We start from the raw sequence: 19,633 nt of genomic DNA on the forward strand, positions 1-19,633 counted from the left end.
TACTTTAACTACAGTAGCTTAGACTATACTTTAACTACAGGGAAAACAAAATCAATATTGCTGCCCCCATTGCAACATACTGACAGCCCTGAACTTAGTATGTTTGCACTGAATAAAGGATTTTATTAAAATTATAAGCTGTGTGACAGACCGAAATTGTATATATTCCATGTACAATTATCCTGTTCATGCAACGTAACCACCTCCAATAAGAAACGACATTTGTTGAGAGATCACCTCTGTTAAGTGACCACTACACCAGTGTACACTAACTCTTGAGTAGTGTAAGAGACCACCTACATAAAGAGATCACCTCTGTTAAGTGACCACTACACCAGTGTACACTAACTCTTAAGTAGTGTAAGAGGCCACCTACATAAAGAGACCACCTTTTTGGACTTCCCAAGGGTGCAGGTGTGTGTATACAAGTTTGACTGTATAGGATTAATTTAATTGAATTCATTGTATTCACTGACATTAATTCATTCTTATTTCTGGTTTATGTGTATTGATCTTGTTCACTAACTTATTCAAATAGCATGCGCAGACATAATTGGTTAGGTACAAAAATATACAAAACCTGTACAAATGGAAGTATGTACACACACAACAATTATTTCAGCTCACAATTCCCTTACCTGAATTTTCATATTTATTTTGTGACAATAATAGGGTAGAATTTGGTAATGTTCACATTTACAACTAGATGTATGCATATGGTAATAAACGTTCTCTGCCTGGTTCAGACTGTTAACTCATTCACCCCTAAAGATACATTTGAACTCTTCCAATTCAAAGGTTGGAATAGTTCATTATGAAATGTTAGGGGTGAATGAGTTAATTAGAGCTAACCATACAGACGACTAGTCAGGCAGCTAAGTTATATCATACCCTGAGTAACACGGTGACCTTTAAAGTTAACCATGCATACCCGACTCAGACTGATGAACAAAGTGATAAATACATTTGGAGTAGAGGCTAGAATCCTTGTATTATCACGTCAATCTGGTAACGGATCACCTGTAGATACAGCTACTGCAGATAAAGGTATATCTTTGTGTGTAGATAGGGATAACGCTGAGAAAAAATCCATTATATATTGATGTGGATTGAAGATGTATAAGATGCCATGAGTCGTTTTAGGGAAAGAGTTCTGTTTGACGGGACTCACAGTTATAATAGAATGATTTAAGAATGATACATGTCTTGACAGAAGTTTCTATATGCCAATGCAACTTGATGAAGCTGGTGTTTGAATTGTATAAACTCCGTAATTATCTGTTTGGTGCGGGTAGTCAGTCGGTGTTGGTATCAATAATAGCATTTAAACGTGTGCTTCAATTTAGATACATTAGATCTGTTTGTTAAAGAATTTCCTTCAAATGATATTTGCTGTGTAGATTTTCACATAACTGTCGAGATGGTTATATTAAGGTACATGCTGGTGGCAGTCTCTTTTTTTTTACGCTGTGACCTTGGTTTAGATAATAGAGACTGCTTTCTGTTTCTTTTTTTTAGTAAATTATACACATGTTACAGAAATGGAAGTTGTACTAATTTAACTCATTCCTCCCCCCCCCCCCTAAATTTCATGATGAGCTATTCCAACCTTTGAATTTGAAGAGTTCAAATGTGTCCTGAGGGGTGAATGAGTTCAAATCCAATTTTTGAGAAGTATAGGCAAATTTGAAAATACTTAGGAGTTTACTGTCTGTAGTTGATCTTTTCTAGTTTCTATAAATATAATGCTTGATGAAGTTAATATTATTACAGCTGTTAGTTTGCTTACTATAAGATGACAGAGCTGTAAAAGCATGCTTTCTTTGAGTGTGGAACCTAGGCCTTCGAACATTGTCATGATAAACATTTAAGGTCTTGTTTTCTATCGTCAAACCAAAGATCATTGTGGAGTTATATACAAATTCTCAGTGTAGAATGGACCTTTGAAGCAGCAGCATCTGTCTAAGCCCATGACAATTCCAAATATTGGATGTCTTTTTGTTGAACAATAGACTGAGCAGACATGAGAGAACGTCTGTTTGTTGAAAAAGAAACATTACTCTTGAAAGTACAAAGTTCAGAAGGTCTGTTTATTGAAAAATAAACCTTAGATCCTTTAAATTACAAAGTGAAAACAGTTAATTTTATTGAACAACAAATCTGAAGATGCATGACAATGCCAAATACAGGTGCTCTGATTGTTGAACATTTGAACTTTTTGGGCTGCGGTGGCTGAGTGGTTAAGGCAGTGTCTGACTCTCTACACCACTGGGTCACAGGTTAGAGGCCTATGTGGAGCAGTCACCAGGTACTGGCCGTAGGTCGGTGGTTTTTCTCTGGGTACACTGGCTTTCCTCAACCATCAAAACTAGGCACATCCTTAGATGACCATAGCCGTTAATAGGACCTAAAACACAAACAACCCAAATTTAAACCAAATAACGAATTTGAGACCCATGGCGGTACAAGCTCTATTGAACAATGAACCTTACATCAATGAACCTTTATGTACCAACTACAGAAGAGGCTGTGTGATGAACGATGAGTCTTAGACCCATGACAGTCATTTGAATGCTAAGTATGGAAGGTGTGTTTGTTGAGCGACGAACCTTAGACCTAGAGAGGTACCATATTCATTTACACATGTAGGTAGTCTATGGGGAATACACCACAGGAAGTTATCAATTAAACATCAAACAATCAATGGTCTATATGGACATACACGATTTACCGTCTTTGTATTTTAGCTATTGATTTTAAGCTTTCGTATTGACTAGCTGTGTATAAGCATGTATCTGAAGCTGTCTGTGTGTATGATGGCACGTTGGCTGTTCCAGGAAGCACCCATAAACACATAGAATAGGCTAAACCTTGTGTAGGCTGTTGACCCACCTTCATTAAGTCAGCAGAATATGATACATACAAGCCATGTTTTAATGGTTTTAGGCAGCGCTATATTTATGTATCATATATTGTGTAGAAAAAATATGAGTAATGATCATGATGATTACAAAGTGCTTGGGATTTAACCCTGCTAGCCATCTGGTCACCTCTGATATCACTGTTCCAATGGAATTGCAGCGGATGTCTAAAAGATGCCTTAATCTATGAATGGAAATCGGGATGATCCCATTAATATTTTGTCTGCAGCCTGATCGATTGTTGTCAGTGATACTTTGAAGAATAAGGTGGCATCACTCTTTGTTAAGAGGAAGTAAGTACAGATAACTCTTAATTCTACAGACCTTGTAAAAGGTTTCTTACATTCTCATATGTGTCTGTACTTATCGGTATGACTGATGGTGTCGATAATGTAATTTACTGAAGACGTTTATTCATACAGGTCTTTTCTTGCAGTGTTATGATCAATAATGTCACTTGGTTGTAAGAGTGTATTAGACATACTTCTGATAAAGGTGTCCTGTTATCAGCCTGGACACTAACAGAGTGACATGTTTAAACTGCAGAGGTACTCATAGGATTTCAAAGGAAAACCTCTACTTTATCGCAGCAACTTTAAATAAAACTTATATTAAAATTTTAATTTTATAACCATTATACTTAAACCAGAACCGGTTTTGTGTATATTTTTCTATGTTTCTTGGATGTTGTAAAATGACAAACTGGTTTGGTTGTTTTTCTTGTCTATAAATATAAATTTCAATACTTTTTAAAAGCACTTTAATGTTTTAAAAAATGGTGTTGATGTGGTTTATTATGTTGTTGATGTACATTGCAAGTTAATTAAGAAAGAAACGATATCCATCTTTACGTACATCACAAGATGATAACTTTTAGAGAAGAACGTCAAACCATCTTTTTTGTGTTTATCAGACACAAACTATCACAAAGTAGCGCTTGTATACAAAACTAAAATAAATGTGCAGGGCAAATATAGGTTACCTTATCAAGAACTTCACCCATGTTTCAAAAAAACACTTTTTTAATATCTGGTTATATATTTTTAGCTCACTTGCCCAAAAGGCAAGTGAGCTTATGTCATGGTGCAGCATCCGTCGTCCATCAACTTTTCCTTTAAACAACTTCTTCTGAAAAACGGACAGGCCTAGAGTCATAATATTTGGCTGAAAGCTACGTTGGAAGGAGCCGGATAAAGTTTGAGAATGAAAATGACCTCGACCTTCTTTCAAGGTCACAGGGGTCAAATGTGTCAAACACTTCAAACAATTTCTTCTGAAGAACTGAAAGGTATAATATTATATTCATATTTGACTGGTTGCTTCTGGGATAGAGCCTGACAATGTTTAAAGAAGAAAATGATGTTGACTTACTTACAAGGTCACAGGGGTCAAATATGTCAAACAATTAAGCGACTTCTTCTGAATAATCTTGGAGCCTAGATTTATAATATTTGGCTGGTAGCTTCCTGGGATGGCGCCTGACAAAGTCTGAAAATGAAAATGACCTACATTTCCTTTTAAGGTCACAGGGGTCAAATATGTCAAACACTTCAAACCACTTCTGAAGAATAACCAAAAAGCATAGAATCATACAATAATATTTGGCTGGTTGTTTCAACAGATGGAGCTGAGTTTGCGAGTAAAATACTTGTATTACAGGATAATATTTAATGAGAATATCTGTTATGACTGCTTAAATATTCAGGTGAGCGGTACAGGCCCTTTGGGCCTCTTGTTTTTATCATACTTGCCAACTCTCCCTATTTAGGAGGGAGACTTCTGATTTTGGACCCTTAAAGCTGACAGTGCATGTTAAAAAGCTTTCAATTGAGATTATTTTTTTTTTTTTTTTTTGCATTTTCTGGTTTTAAGATCTTCCTCATCTCTTTCGACTATCGTTTCTAAGGAAGTGGCGACATTTCAGTTTGCCCTTACTTGGTAACGAGTATGGGTCTCACTGGGTATTACAAGTGCAGTACCTATCAAACCGGTTATCATTCTACAACTGACTGTCTTATGATTCAATGCACAGCTCACCCTGATAGGCAACCAATATCAAAAATCAAACGCACTCACCTGAAGACTTTGAAACACTGCCAAGCTGGTTGTTACTTATGGGACATTCTCGGAAATTGTGTATCCAAAGTAAAAGGTATATTACTGAAAATACTTCAATAAATCCCAAACATATCATCGGTCTTTCACGTGCATAGAACTGCACCAGCACACGAAAAACTTTATTATGAACTCGTAGCCTTCGTCGTGTTGATTTTATATAATCTCATTTGAGAGACTACTGTAGATTGTCACTTCAGCTTTAATCAAAATTAAATCATGCTTACAGATAGTTTTCTTTCAGTTCATTAACGGTCATGATAAAAGGGTAGTTGCCTGCTCCATTATTTCAAAAGCATCCAGAGTCCTAAACACATAAACAAAAATAGTTCTTAACAAAATGCCAATTGAATGAGTTCCTGTGTCGCATTCAATTAATTTGGAAGTTTTATCAATTTTAATTAACATTTGATTAAGTCATATACATTTATGATAAACTGATACCTATTTTAACAAGTGTTGATCATAAATAAAAGTGTTTAAATATTTTGTAACATGCTTCGGTGAATTGTGACAATATAGCAATGGGTTACTTAGTTGTTAGCTGAATAAATCATGAGGCAAGTTTGTGTGCAGGCGATTTAAAAACTGAAATGTGAAAATAACAATATTACATGTCTTCAATTCCTTAACTGTAATGTCGGTTTCAACATAACAATTGTCATTTTAATCACGATAGAGACAACAACAATTACTCATGCACTACGGAGCTGAGCTAGTAATACCCATATAGTGTACAGGAATGTTTGTAACTCAGTAATCGTCTGTAAATGTCATCATTCTCCCTGCCTCTATGATTTGTCACCAGTTAAGTTTGTTTTAAGTTCTGTAGATCATTATTTTTAATGTTTTATTGTCGGAGAACTTTCTGGTCGGTATCAGTTTTTACATCAGCTGAACAACATCTAAACGTTAAATTTAAATTTGTGATATTTTCGGAAATATTAAATTGAAGTTACATATCCCCCTGACACTTGTTTTTTACACAATTAAAAGAATTAAAAATGTTTATTTTTTTTGTCATTCAACTTCAGTAAAACCTTGATGCAATGATGTATTGCCCATTGTTTCTTTTGTTATCTCCCTTAAGTCATTCACCCCTATATTTTAAAATGGACATGCCTAGTCTTTTGATTTGGTAAGGTTCAAATATGACTTTAGGGGTGAATAGGATAATACCAACATATTTCAGGGTTACTTTTCCAATCTTTCTCAACATTCAGTCAGTGTATAGAAAGTTCTCCTAATTTCAATCAGGGTATAAAAAAACCTTTATAACACCTCAATTTCCATTGACATATGGTGGCAACATTTAAAGACCAATACTACTGTTTCTGATATATTGTATTAATATTTAGGGCATGTTTAGAGTAACTATTAACATTTAAACTACTGCTATTGACAAGCTTTTAACTGGTCAACACTTAAGTCTGCAATGTGATTTCTTTGTTGAATTATTTAGATGTGACTGTTTATGTATCAATAGAGAAAATGCAAGAAAAGGACTAGGCAAGATGTTCCTTAAATGAATTGAAGTAAATAGCTCAAAATATCAGGTATTTAAACATTGATGTGGATGATGTACGTGGGCTTCCAGAGTTTATCCTAAGAAATTTAAAATCCATATTATATTATAAGCAGTATGTCCAGATGTTCCATTAAAGATGAGAAGTTCATGGGAAGTTCATATATGAAATAAAATAAACCATTTTCAGATAGACAGGTATAAAATCAATTATTGGTCTGTATGTTTGTCAGTTTATTTTTATGATGCAAAAAAGCTGGTTATTAAACCACAGCTGGACATTTAGTTGTGAACGATTGTCAAGTCTCTACCGAGGACAGGATTATAATGGTTGTCCATCTGTCTGCAGTCTCACAGTTGGTATGGTATCGTAATAATTCCTAATGTCATAAAATTAATACTTTATCATATTTAACTGCGACATGCAAATCGTTTCTGAAAGAGCTTCGATCATTTGAGAACCTTTAAGATATGGTTTGGTGGTAATTTGGATGTATCTGATGGATTCAAGCTGTATTGATATAACACTTAGGTTAGGAAACATTTAAGGGAGATAATTCTTGACACAAATCACAGGTATGTTTAAAACAGTGTAGCTTGTAGTCTTAACGTTAGACTCAGATTTCTTATATGGAAATAGAAAACTGAGGTTATGGTTATGGCCAAAATATATTTCAAAGTCAGCATTTCTCTCAAACAAAATATTCCTGCAGTTGATCCCTTGGTTCTACTAAGACTTTGCAATGTTGACTTTTAATTATATCTGAATTTATATTCGTATGTAATGCTATTACTCTGTAAATATTATTGCTGTAGATTGTAGAGAAGGCCTCAAGGGAGAATAGTTTTGCAACTAATTGAGCTTCCTTCTATAAATAAAGCATTATTATTATTATCATAAGACTGCAGTGTTCAAATTGAGTGTATACATAAATGTTGCTTATTGAGAGTTAAATTGTGGGCCTCTGACCATAAAATTGACTGCACATTCACAGTACTGAGTACTGTCCTTGATTTCTCTAAAATCACATCAAATGCAAAACATGCAGTGAAGGAAATCATGAAAAATCAACCTACAGTAAAACCATCTGTTAAATCTATTCAGAATGTTTCCATTTACAAACCAGATTAAATATCTCAATGTTATGATTTCTTCAAATCTGAAATGAGTCTTTTTTCATACAAATGGCACATGCAGCTCCTAAATGTTACATTGCGACTCTGGAAAGTGAATTATCAGACTATCCTGATGATTAAAACTGTCGTCTGGTCATGCTTACATTTAAATATAATTTTGCAATGGTAGGAATCGGTCTACTAGAGTCGCTGAGCTCTTATTCTGGAGCTTCCTCGCCCTGTAATATACGTTTCTGTAAAGATTAAAAGTACATGTAAAAACTTACAAGGAAATTACAGTCATTATTAGTTAATGTTATTTTACAATACGTTAATGCTAACACCAGATACCGCAAACAACATGCTTCACCCTGGGAGTGTAATTCAACGAAAGTTACATGAATAGTTATGAGGGCATGTTGCAGTTATCTCCCCCTGTGACTGGTGTTCTGTAATTCTTTTGGCCAGTCCGAGTTTATTTGTGTGTTATATTTAGCGTCCAGCTGGTGTACAAAACGCCTTTAATGTGACCTTGACTGGCCCTGTGCCATGATGTCGGGGAGTCTGTAGTCCATCACCAGCTACAAGGCAGAATAAATTGAATATTATGTCCTGGTATAGAAAAACGTGTACCTCGCTGCCACCTACAGATACAAAATTTCTTTCATCTGGAGTTTTTATCGAGAGATTTAAATCTTAAATTAATGTGTAGCTAGATTTACACTGCAATTTTTTCCCCAATATTTTATAGTGTGAGATTTTTATTTTGATCGTTAATTTTACTGTAAGATTTTAATTTTGTTGTGAGATTAGTGAATGGCATTTGCACCTTCCTTTATACGGGAAAATCTAAAGGTCTACTAAAGCATATCAATTCAACTTTTCTCCCTTTTTTCCTCCAATTTTTAAGGGAATTTAAAGATTTTCTAAAGTTCTTGTTAATATGAATTATTTAAGCACCTATGAAGACAGACAAATTAGGAAGTACCAGTGTGTTATTCTTGACTTTGTCATGTTTTAGACTTTTTTCTTTGATTAGAAAAATGTCTGAATATCATTGAAATGGGACCAAGTTATGACCCAAAATGCTATACTGAATATATATATATATTATTAACCCATTCACTCCTAAATTCACATTTGAACCTTACCAAATCAAAGTCTGGGCCAGTCCACTTCAGATATTTAAGGGTGGATGGGTAAAGGTAGAAAAAAATCTTGTTCGTGCACTAACAGTGTTTCTTGTCAAATAAGTGTGAAAGGTTAGTACATTGTACAACACATTTTGTTATTTAAGAATCAGAACAAAATGTACGATTTTAAATTGACTGAAAATGAATTTTAATTGATGTCTTAACAATCTAATAAAATGTCCTGGTTGACCTTGATATTACCAGTCAAGGTTTCTTTCATTATATATAAACAAATCTTTTTCACACTCACAGAAGATAAAGAAATTCTTGAACTGTCAGTGTTGTAAGATGCCCGAAGCAATTTTGTTAAACATGTAAATTATTCAAGAGTTGAAGAGACTGGCTATGTTGGGCTATGTTGTTGTACATTAATCAATAATTCTTCTTAATTTTTCTCAAAAAACGTTGTTAATTGAATTCCTAGACATTAAGAATGCTTCAGGGTAATTTTTTGAGCAAGAAAATTCCTATAAAAAATACAATTCACAGTTTCGTAATTACTTGTGGCAATTAAAGTCTCTCTGTAATGATCTGTTGAAAAATCAATGTATATTTTTAACCCATAAGTGGAATATCGTACATCTGTTTTGGCCAAAGGCATGTCACAAATATATGAGTTCATTATTTCATCTGATACTAGGAAGTTAAAATATCAAGCATGCTTAACATTTTGATATGATAGAAATGTAATTGTTCACTGAAACAATACATTTCTTACTGATTACTCTCAGGAATAGGATTTAGCTATATAGTATTGTCTTGTTTTCACAATACAGTTCTCTAATTGCCAACTTTTATTTTCTCAAGAACTATTTTCAGAATCTGACCATACTTTAGTTGATGAAAATAGAAATGATGAGCAACAACACCACTGAATCTGGTACAAAATGCAATGTATGATGTATAGCATACGTGCTACGCAGAATGTTCAACAAACATTACATTTTGTGCCAGATTCAGTGGTGTTGTTGCTCATCATTTCTGTTTTCATTTGCTCTGCTTTCCCTGTTGAGCACTGTTGAACACCATTAAGGCATCCACCCCAGGATCCCTACCGCCACTATGGAACTGACTTCCTTGCAGGGGCGTTGGGTCTCCACCCCTCTGGTGTTACTACATACTTAAGTTGGTATAACCCTTTCACCCCTATGTCACTTGGTAGACTCAACCATGCTTTGATCAGGATGAGTTCATTATGGTCTGCAGTGGTGAAAGCTATAAAACTGTTTTTGTCCTGAACAAATAGCATTATCTTCCGGTACAATTTTCAATCTGAGATCAAGAGGCAAGAAAGCCTCTGATTGACTGGTAAATATTTACCTCTTGTCAAGAAAGGCAAATCTTAAGTTAACCAAACTTTCTGCAATATAGACTCTTAATGTTTGGACAAAGTGATTATTTTTGGAGGTTTTTTCCAAAGTCTGAAATGGCTATCATCATTGTCTCTAACATGCTGTCAACTATATATTGCTGATTACGTCAGTATTTTCCAGGTCAGTCAAAAATCTTTTTTCTCTGATAGATTGTCATACTTTGCTTTCTTCTTGTTCACCAATTTTCATTAAAGCTTATGAAGGAATAAAAAAGTTCAATTCTGCTGTTAGAATTAACTTTTCAAAGTGCCTTCTGTTAAATAACTTATAACATTGAGTGATACATGCCCTATGTGCCTTTTAATTGTTCTTTTGCTAAGAAGCTATATTAACTCATTCAACCCTTGATCTTGTTCACTAACTTATTCAAATAGCATGCACAGACATAATTGGTTAGGTACAAAAATATACAAAACCTGTACAAATGGAAGTATGTACACACACAACAATTATTTCAGCTCACAATTCCCTTACCTGAATTTTCATATTTATTTTGTGACAATAATAGGGTAGAATTTGGCAATGTTCACATTTACAACTAGATGTATGCATATGGTAATAAACTTTCTCTGCCTGGTTCAGACTGTTAACTCATTCACCCCTAAAGACACATTTGAACTCTTTCAATTCAATAGTTGGAAGAGTTCATTATAAAATTTCAGGGGTGATGAGTTAATGTATGACAAGATCTGTGTTTGCTGTATTAGGAGACCCGGAACAAGCTTTATTATATTGTAGAAAGGAAAAGCCCATTTGCTGTTTCTTTCGGCTGGGAATTGTTTAGCTATCGGTGTTGACGTGGCAGATCAAACGTTTATATGTGTATTAGGTCAGTCCTGTCAGCTTGACTTGTACACCTTCTGAAGGCAAAGTACACTTTGTTGGTTATGTAAAATAGGTTTCAAACCCAATAGGCTGGGGCTATGTAATTATAGTTTTAAATTTACGAAACATCAATAATTTCAAAATTTCTAAATTTCTTTGTTGATTAAAATAATCGTACAATTTTTGTCAAGCTTTTCTTGTGTGGGTTGGTATATGTTCAAGTTGAGGCAACTTGAATCAAAATACAGAAATAATTTCACTAAATTGATGATTGTCTAAATGTAAACTGTGTATGTTGATATTTCACCTTAATGCTAATGTGGTAGTAAATTTAAGCTGACAGATGCCTGTGTTTTAACGGCCACAATGAACCTTGGGTCACCTTGTAGCCATTTCCTGTCTTAATGCAGGTCGTATACTGTTATGATAGAAGTGGTCAGAGGACATGTATATTTGTATAACGACAGTAAGTGGTCGTCGGACAGATATATTTATACAACGGCAGTAAGTGGTCGTGGAACAGATATAACGACAGTAAGTGGTCGAAGGACAGATATATTAATATATCGGCAGTACAAAAGTTTCCTGTATAAACACACACAGTACCAGTTTATACATAACTTCACACAATGAAAGAGTTAACCTGTTTATTACTTGAGTTAAGACACAGATATGTATGTGTAAGCAAAGAACAAGTACTAAAACCTACTGCAAACATTTGGCATATCAGGGGCTACTCACTCTATAACAAACCTACTAATAGTAACAAATTCTTTTCAAAAGATTTTAAAGGAAGCTAGACTCTGCGAAGTCACAGAGAAACTTGGTAAAGACCGCGAGCTAGACTCCAAAGAAAACAAGAGAAGCAGCTAGACTGTGAACGACTCCAGATCCTTATAACATATTCCCTATATCTGCTTTTTCTGTGTGGTGGACAACAAATAAATAAAATGGTTAAGTAAGGCTTACCTTTTTGAACTAAGAGATTTAAAATTCAGAAGTGGACACGGAGGTATGTATACCAGCATTTACAAACACTATATTTTGTCTCGTAACTACTATTCTACTTTCCTTGTTTTAACAGGCTTTGCTTGAATTTCGTCACCTTGAATGAAAGATGACTTAATTCACGTTATCACAATCCCAAGATAAGTTATAGATTATCAATTTATTATCTGTTGACCTAACCTTAATGTCAATATTGACACAGTTGATTGAAGATCTGATGTTGTGATGCATGTACTTAGCCATTTGTTCAAGTGTTTGATGATATTAATAGAATACTTAAGATGCAATGATAAGGAAAGATATTGATAATTGTGTTTAGATAATTGACCAAATTTTTATTGAAAGCAAAACTTTCATGCTTTGTTTTGATTTTTCATTGATATTATTCCTGCGAGTTTGTATTCATTGCGACTTAAAAACTTGTGGTATTATTTATTCCGTCCCAACGAGGTTGTGAAGGGAATATAGCATTCTCCTTATAGGTATAAACTAGTGGTGTACTGATAAGTGGAAAGATTGATTAACTCATTCACCCCTTGAGACACATTTGATCTCTTCCAATCCAAAAGTTGGAATAGTCCATTATGAAATTTAAGGGGTGAATGAGGGGTCAGTTAGGATATGGGTCGGGACAATTTAAAAATCAATTTTGCTAATTTCAAATCAATTTTTTGATCCATCCATTGCCAGGACTTGCTTATACATATGTGTCAGGATTGTAACTGTCTGGACTCTGTAATAGAATTTACACATACGTGTCAGGATTGTAACTGTCTGGACTCTGTAATAGAATTTATACATATGTGTCAGGGTTGTAACTGTCTGGACTCTGTAATAGAATTTTTGTATAAGTATATTCACTCCTTCATTTGCAGTCATGTGCCTCCATTATCTTTTGAATGTCTGGTAGTTGATTTTATTATGAGCATAATAACTGATACGACACCCAAGGTACGATTACTGCAGGTTTTTTATTGTCTGAAAGGGACAACATAAAGTACTGACGTATTTCATTTTGGTGCAAATTTTGACAGATAACCAATGACCTGTTGATGCAGAAGGTCATGATCAGTTGAACTATCTTGAGTAATGAATTCCCAGCACTTGGTTATGGATTTTAATAAAACTTCATAAAATAGGAGAATACCTAAAATTAGTTTTGTTTCAATTTTTCAAGGTCAACATTACAATTTACATATATTTTTTGTCATCAAAATTAATCATGCATCAAGAATATCTCCAATTAGCTTGTGTTGATGGTGCCAGTGTCAAGATTACCATAGATACGATATCTTGAAAAAAGACTGAGATGTCAAGTATGAGAATATCTAAAAACAAAAGGAGCCAAGGTCAAGATCATGTTACTATTTATAGAAAATCCTTTTCATTTGTCTAGCAACTTCCTTTCTGGAAAGATTTTGATGAAATTTTCATTCAACAGTCAATATTGGGAACAGATCTTTTACCTTTCGTTAAAAATTCCTTGTGATACTAATCTATGTATAAACACAATTAAATTCCTTGTGTTACTAATCTATGTATAAACACAGTTAAATTCCTTGTGATACTAATCTATGTATACACACAATTAAATTCCTTGTGAAACTAATCTATGTATAAACACAGTTAAATTCCTTGTGATACTAATCCATGTATAAACACAATTAAATTTCTTGTGATACTAATCTATGTATACACACAATTAAATTCCTTGTGTTACTAATCTATGTATAAACACCATTAAATTCCTTGTGATACTTATCTATGTATAAACACAATTAAATTCCTGTGATACTAATCTATGTATAAACACCATTAAATTCCTTGTGATACTAATCTATGTATAAACACAATTAAATTCATTGTTGAAGTATAAAGTTGCTGTATTGTGTTATGTAACTTATATTAATAAAGTAGTGTTTACAAAATGCATATATCACATATACAAGGCTTTTTGGCTGACTTGGTGCACAACTGAGGATTTGTGATGTCTCACATGATTATGGAAGCATATATATATACCAACTTAAAAAAACCTTTGGAAATTGGCAGGATATATAGAGGGAATGTCTAAAAATCCCTTTAGTAGAAAGTCAGTACTGGATCTAGTGTGTGCGGTGACCTACATGTACACCCCAGTATACTATAACACAGGCTCAGAACCAGACAATGGATTAATTGGTCAATACAAACTGTGTATAACCTAAAAGAGATGCACCTATACCTGTTAACCGATGATCGAGATAGCAATATTTCCAGCTCTTAGCGAGAGAACAATCGTAGATTGATCCGTTTATATTACCCCCCTACAGAGCATCAGATATTGTTAAAAACTTGTTAAGTATTTAATCGTCAGGTCAACAAGATTATTCACATCCGTTGCTACCATGAGCAGAATTCTGTAGAACAATGGCTGCATAAAAGCTTTCCTGTTTTGTACCTTATAATCAGTTTGTTTCCAGGAATGAAACATTAACCGATGTGAACAAAATTGATACAATATATGGATCATATGTAGTGCCAGCACAGCTGTGAATATTATCAGTTTGCTTTTGTCCTCAAGCGCCACTAGAATACTTGAGCATCGACTTGACAGAGTTTTTGTGTCATAGTTATAAGCTGTAACCATTATAACACAGATTATGTAATGGTATTGTAAAATACATAGGTGTTTTTCGTGCATGACAATAAACATGACCATGGTAATAGACGCTGCAGATGTCAGTTAACATGACAATAAACATGACCATGGTAATAGAAGCTGCAGATGTCAGTTACCATGACAATAAACATAACCATGGTAATAGACGCTGCAGATGTCAGCTACCATGACAATAAACATGACCATGGTAATACACGCTGCAGATGTCAGTTACCATGACAATAAACATAACCATGGTAATAGTCGCTGCAGATGTCAGTTCCCATGACAATAAACATGACCATGGTAATAGTCGCTTCAGATGTCAGTTACCATGACAATAAACATAACCATGGTAATAGTCGCTGCAGATGTCAGTTACCATGACAATAAACATGACCATGGTAATAGACGCTGCAGATAACAGTTACCATGACAATAAACATGACCATGGTAATAGACGCTGCAGATGTCAGTTACCATGACAATGAATATTACGTCACTGTAAAATTATCACATTGTAGTCAGTCCTTATATATACATAAATCTTCTCCTTCTTGTGGAATAAATTGAGAAAATGTGTTATAACAGACATTAAGACAAGTTTGGATTAAAAAGCTACCCTTTGATGATGCCATCACATGTTTATTTTGATTGAATCTATTGTTGTCTTCTTTTGAGAAAAGGGTCTTCTCTAACTTCTTTCCATTTTAATTGGCTAAAAATATTGCAGTCTTTCTACGAAATTGGGGAAACAAATTTTTTAATTTTAAAGCTACACAACATTGAATACTTAAGCAATTAGAACATTTTGTCTTTGAAAGTAATAAATTAATTGAAAATGTATTGTTTATGAAATGGATACTCCGTTTTTGTCATTAGAGAATTTTATTTTCCCCTGCTTTAACCGAAACAGGGGATATTAATTTGGGTCTGTCTGTCTGTCTGTCTGTCACGCTTCGTGCAACAACTACGACAAATGTTAACCGATTTTCTTCAAACTTGGTTACAGGGTTAAATGCCTTAAGGGCTCGGCCATGTTCGATGACCACTTTCAGCGGACCCATTTGACAGAGTTATGGCCCCTTGAATAACGAAAAACATAAACTGCAGCGCTTCGGTTCGGGCAATTACTTCAACAAACATTAACCGATTTCCTTCAAACTTGGTCACAGGGTTAAATGCCTTAAGGGCTCGGCCATGTTCGATGACCACTTTCAGCGGACCTGTTTGACAGAGTTATGGCCCCTTGAATAACGAAAAACATAAACTGCAGCGCTTCGTTTTCGGGCAATAACTTCAACAAACATTAACCGATTTCCTTCAAACTTGGTCACAGGGTTAAATGCCTTAATGACTCTGCCAAGTTTGATGACCACTTAAATCGGACCCTATGTGGCGGAGTTATGGCCCCTTGATTAACGAAAAACGTCATTATCTGCAGTTTCTGCTTACTGTTAATAACTCTAGTAAATATTAGCCAAATTCTTTCTAACTTGATAACAATGTTTGTTTACCTCTGTCTTTCCATCCATCTCAGGCACTCTTTGGTTTTCTTGTGATAATTGCTTTAGATAATGTTCAGATGCTAAGTTTGCCAACCGATGTGATTTGTGCATATTTACGAATAATCAATGAGGTATAGGGCTTTTTTTCTTTCTTCTAAGTTCCATGCTTTACATTATGTCTCAACAGCACGATACTCACATGTTTAAACCTAACCTCAATAATGTTAACCTACAATATGTCCTGCAAGTGGGGGATATAAATTCCACAAATTTGCTTGTTTTTTTTTCAATTTTCAGTGGAAAAATGCAAACATTTGGCCCAAAATAAATACAGAAATTAAATAAGATAAAAGCTGTTCATTGTTAGCTCTCACTTGTAGTTTTACCTGGTACCAGACAAGGCACCATGAATTATAGGTTTACCTAGATCTCTTAACAAAAACCTACAACAAATGAATTCATATAACTTCGGTACAATAAATCATTATTTAGTAAGACTTCAATTTCCCAGACCCTTTTGGTCGATAGATGCTGTTAATCTTTTGAGAAAAGAACAAAAAACCGTAAAAATCAGTAAAAAATATCTTTCACGGCGGAAGTGTTGTAAATTAAGGGAAGCCACTCTGTCACGCAAACTCCTTTCGGTATTCATTTCAGATTTTATATCCTTAATTAGCTCATGTGTATATATATGTCAAAGTTTTTTTCTTTATTTCTACATACCAGTGAATGCCAAATTCCTAAATTACCACTGGATACATTTTTTAATGACAGTATTTCGGACAAGACTGGATTCATTTTTCATGCAGCGGCTAATTTTTTCCCCTGTGGACAACTCTTCAGTGAATAAAGCTTTAATAAACACATTGCAAAATTCTAATTCAGTCTTAAATATTGTATCAAACCAGGAACACTTACAGAAGTCCCACAAGTAGAATGATACTAATATAAAATTACACAGGACCCGATTGAATAGTCAAGTCTTTGGTTTTCAAAATTTCTATTAAAAAAAGTCAACAGTCTCCATGGTTTTGATCTACCAACCCCTAAAGTCACATTTAGACTCTTCCAAGACAATAAATTGAAGAGTCTATTTTCGAAATCTATAGGTGAATGAGTTGAATTCAGATGTTCAGTCTGACCCATGGATTCATTTCCTGGTATGATATCCACATGACTTACTAACTTTGATGTAGGTAGAGGTAAGGAGTAGTTGTCTGGTAGTAATGGTGTTGAGGTGCCCAGACTTCGTGATTGGTAGACATCTTATCATAACGTGTACATGTACTTTTAAGTCTCTACCATAAATGCGCTTAGTTCATGCTTAAGACCTCTTAATAACTAACCCCTATTTCATCATTAACTCTTAACTCGTCACTGTCAAGAGAGTGAATGCAATCCTGCGTAATTGATTATCAATTAGCCTGCAGTCATAACAAGAAATCCCGAAGGTGTACTGTTGGTAATGATCACCTGTCAAATCAGCACACTCTTAGCATTGTCAGCTATTTTTATAGAAATGAAATAAATCGAAGGGAAATATTTTCAATGTTTTGGTTGCAATTTCATGTGACCTGTTGAAAAAAAACCCAGAAGAACAAAAAAAAAAAGGAACGGAATGATCTGGTGTGTAAGGCAGATGGCTAGCTGGATATCTGATTATGCATGTACAAGGTAGTAAATCTAATCTCGGGTTATTGAATCTGAAAATATCATATTATAGGAAGCATCACTTTAATACGGTGGGGAGTCGGTATTAAATTTCAGCTTCCTATCTAGCTATGCCAGGAAATATTTGTTAAGGCTTGGAATATCCGATAGGAAATTATGATACTCTTTTGATAAATCTCTGATCAAGGAAGAGAATCTTGAGGTAAGGTACGTATGTCAATAATTAAAAAAAAGGAATGAAATCCTGGAGCCTGGGTACAGATGTTGAACATTGTAGGGATGTATGAATCTAAATGTAAAATATGGCAAGGTTGTAGTACTGTAGGGGTGAGGATATGTATATTGAGTGTGGTTGCCTTGGTATTTGAATCTGTATGTTGAACACAGTAGCTGTATATGAATCTGTATGTTGAACACAGTAGTTGTACATAAATCTGTATGTTGAACACAGTAGCTGTAAATGAATCTGTTTGTTGAACACAGTAGTTGTACATGAATCTGTATGTTGAACAAAGTAGCTGTACATGAATCTGTATATTGAACACAGTAGCTGTACATGAATCTGTATGTTAAACACAGTAGTTGTACATGAATCTGTTTGTTGAACACAGTAGTTGTACATAAATATGTATGTTGAACACAGTAGCTGTACATGAATCTGTATGTTGAACACAGTAGCTGTACATAAATCTGTTTGTTGAACACAGTAGTTGTACATGAATCTGTTCGTTGAACACAGTAGCTGTAAATGAATCTGTATGTTGAACACAGTAGTTGTACATAAAGCTGTATGTTGAACACAGTAGTTGTACATGAATCTGCTTGTTGAACACAGTAGTTGTACATAAGTCTGTATGTTGAACACAGTAGCTGTACATAAATCTGTATGTTGAACACAGTAGCTGTACATGAATCTGTATGTTATGTTACTGTTCAAAACTATTTGTAGAATATCGAGTATTGAGGTAGGTAGGTATGCAGTATGGTATGTGTGTATGAATCTGCATTCAGGACTAGTACCGCTGGATCAGGCCTAACTATAGTTATATACAGGCTAGGACCCATTCAGTAGTAGTACCGCTGGATCAGGCCTGACTATAGTTTATACAGACTAGGGCCCATTCAGTAGTAGTACCGGTGGATCAGGCCTAACCATCGTTATATACAGGCTAGGGCCCATTCAATAGTAGTCCCGCTGGATCAGGCCTAACTATAGTTTATACAGACTAGGGCCCATTCAGTAGTAGTACCGGTGGATCAGGCCTAACCATCGTTATATACAGGCTAGGGCCCATTCAATAGGAGTACCGCTGGATCAGGCCTAACTATAGTTATATACAGGCTAGGACCCATTCAGTAGTAGTACCGCTGTATCAGGCCTAACTATAGTTATATACAGGCTAGGACCCATTCAGTAGTAGTACCGCTGTATCAGGCCTAACTATAGTTATATACAGGCTAGGTCCCATTCAGTAGTAGTACCGCTGTATCAGGCCTAACTATAGTTATATACAGGCTAGGACCCATTCAGTAGTAGTACCGCTGGATCAGGCCTAACTATAGTTTATACAGACTAGGGCCCATTCAGTAGTAGTACCGGTGGATCAGGCCTAACCATCGTTATATACAGGCTAGGGCCCATTCAATAGTAGTACCGCTGGATCAGGCCTAACTATAGTTATATACAGGCTAGGGCCCATTCAGTAGAAGTACCGCTGGATCAGGCCTAACTATAGT

The 19,633-nt window shown here is 34.9% G+C and overlaps 1 protein-coding gene across 3 annotated transcripts in view; it reads left to right on the forward strand.

Moving 5' to 3' along the window:
- Nucleotides 1–19,633, forward strand: part of LOC110447083 — a 134,518-nt gene that overhangs the window by 42,039 nt on the left and 72,846 nt on the right. Inside the window, exon 1 of one of the 3 annotated variants that reach the window (XM_021492544.1) lies at nt 3,149–3,214. The exons of the other annotated variants lie outside the window; for them this stretch is intronic. The gene's annotated coding sequence lies outside the window, so the exon portion shown is untranslated. Of the gene's footprint in view, nt 1–3,148; nt 3,215–19,633 lie in introns of those variants that run through there. 3 annotated transcript variants of the gene reach the window in all.

This window comes from Mizuhopecten yessoensis, unplaced genomic scaffold, assembly GCF_002113885.1.
Source record: "Mizuhopecten yessoensis strain PY_sf001 unplaced genomic scaffold, ASM211388v2 scaffold371, whole genome shotgun sequence".
In the NCBI taxonomy this organism is placed as follows: Eukaryota; Metazoa; Mollusca; class Bivalvia; order Pectinida; family Pectinidae; genus Mizuhopecten; species Mizuhopecten yessoensis.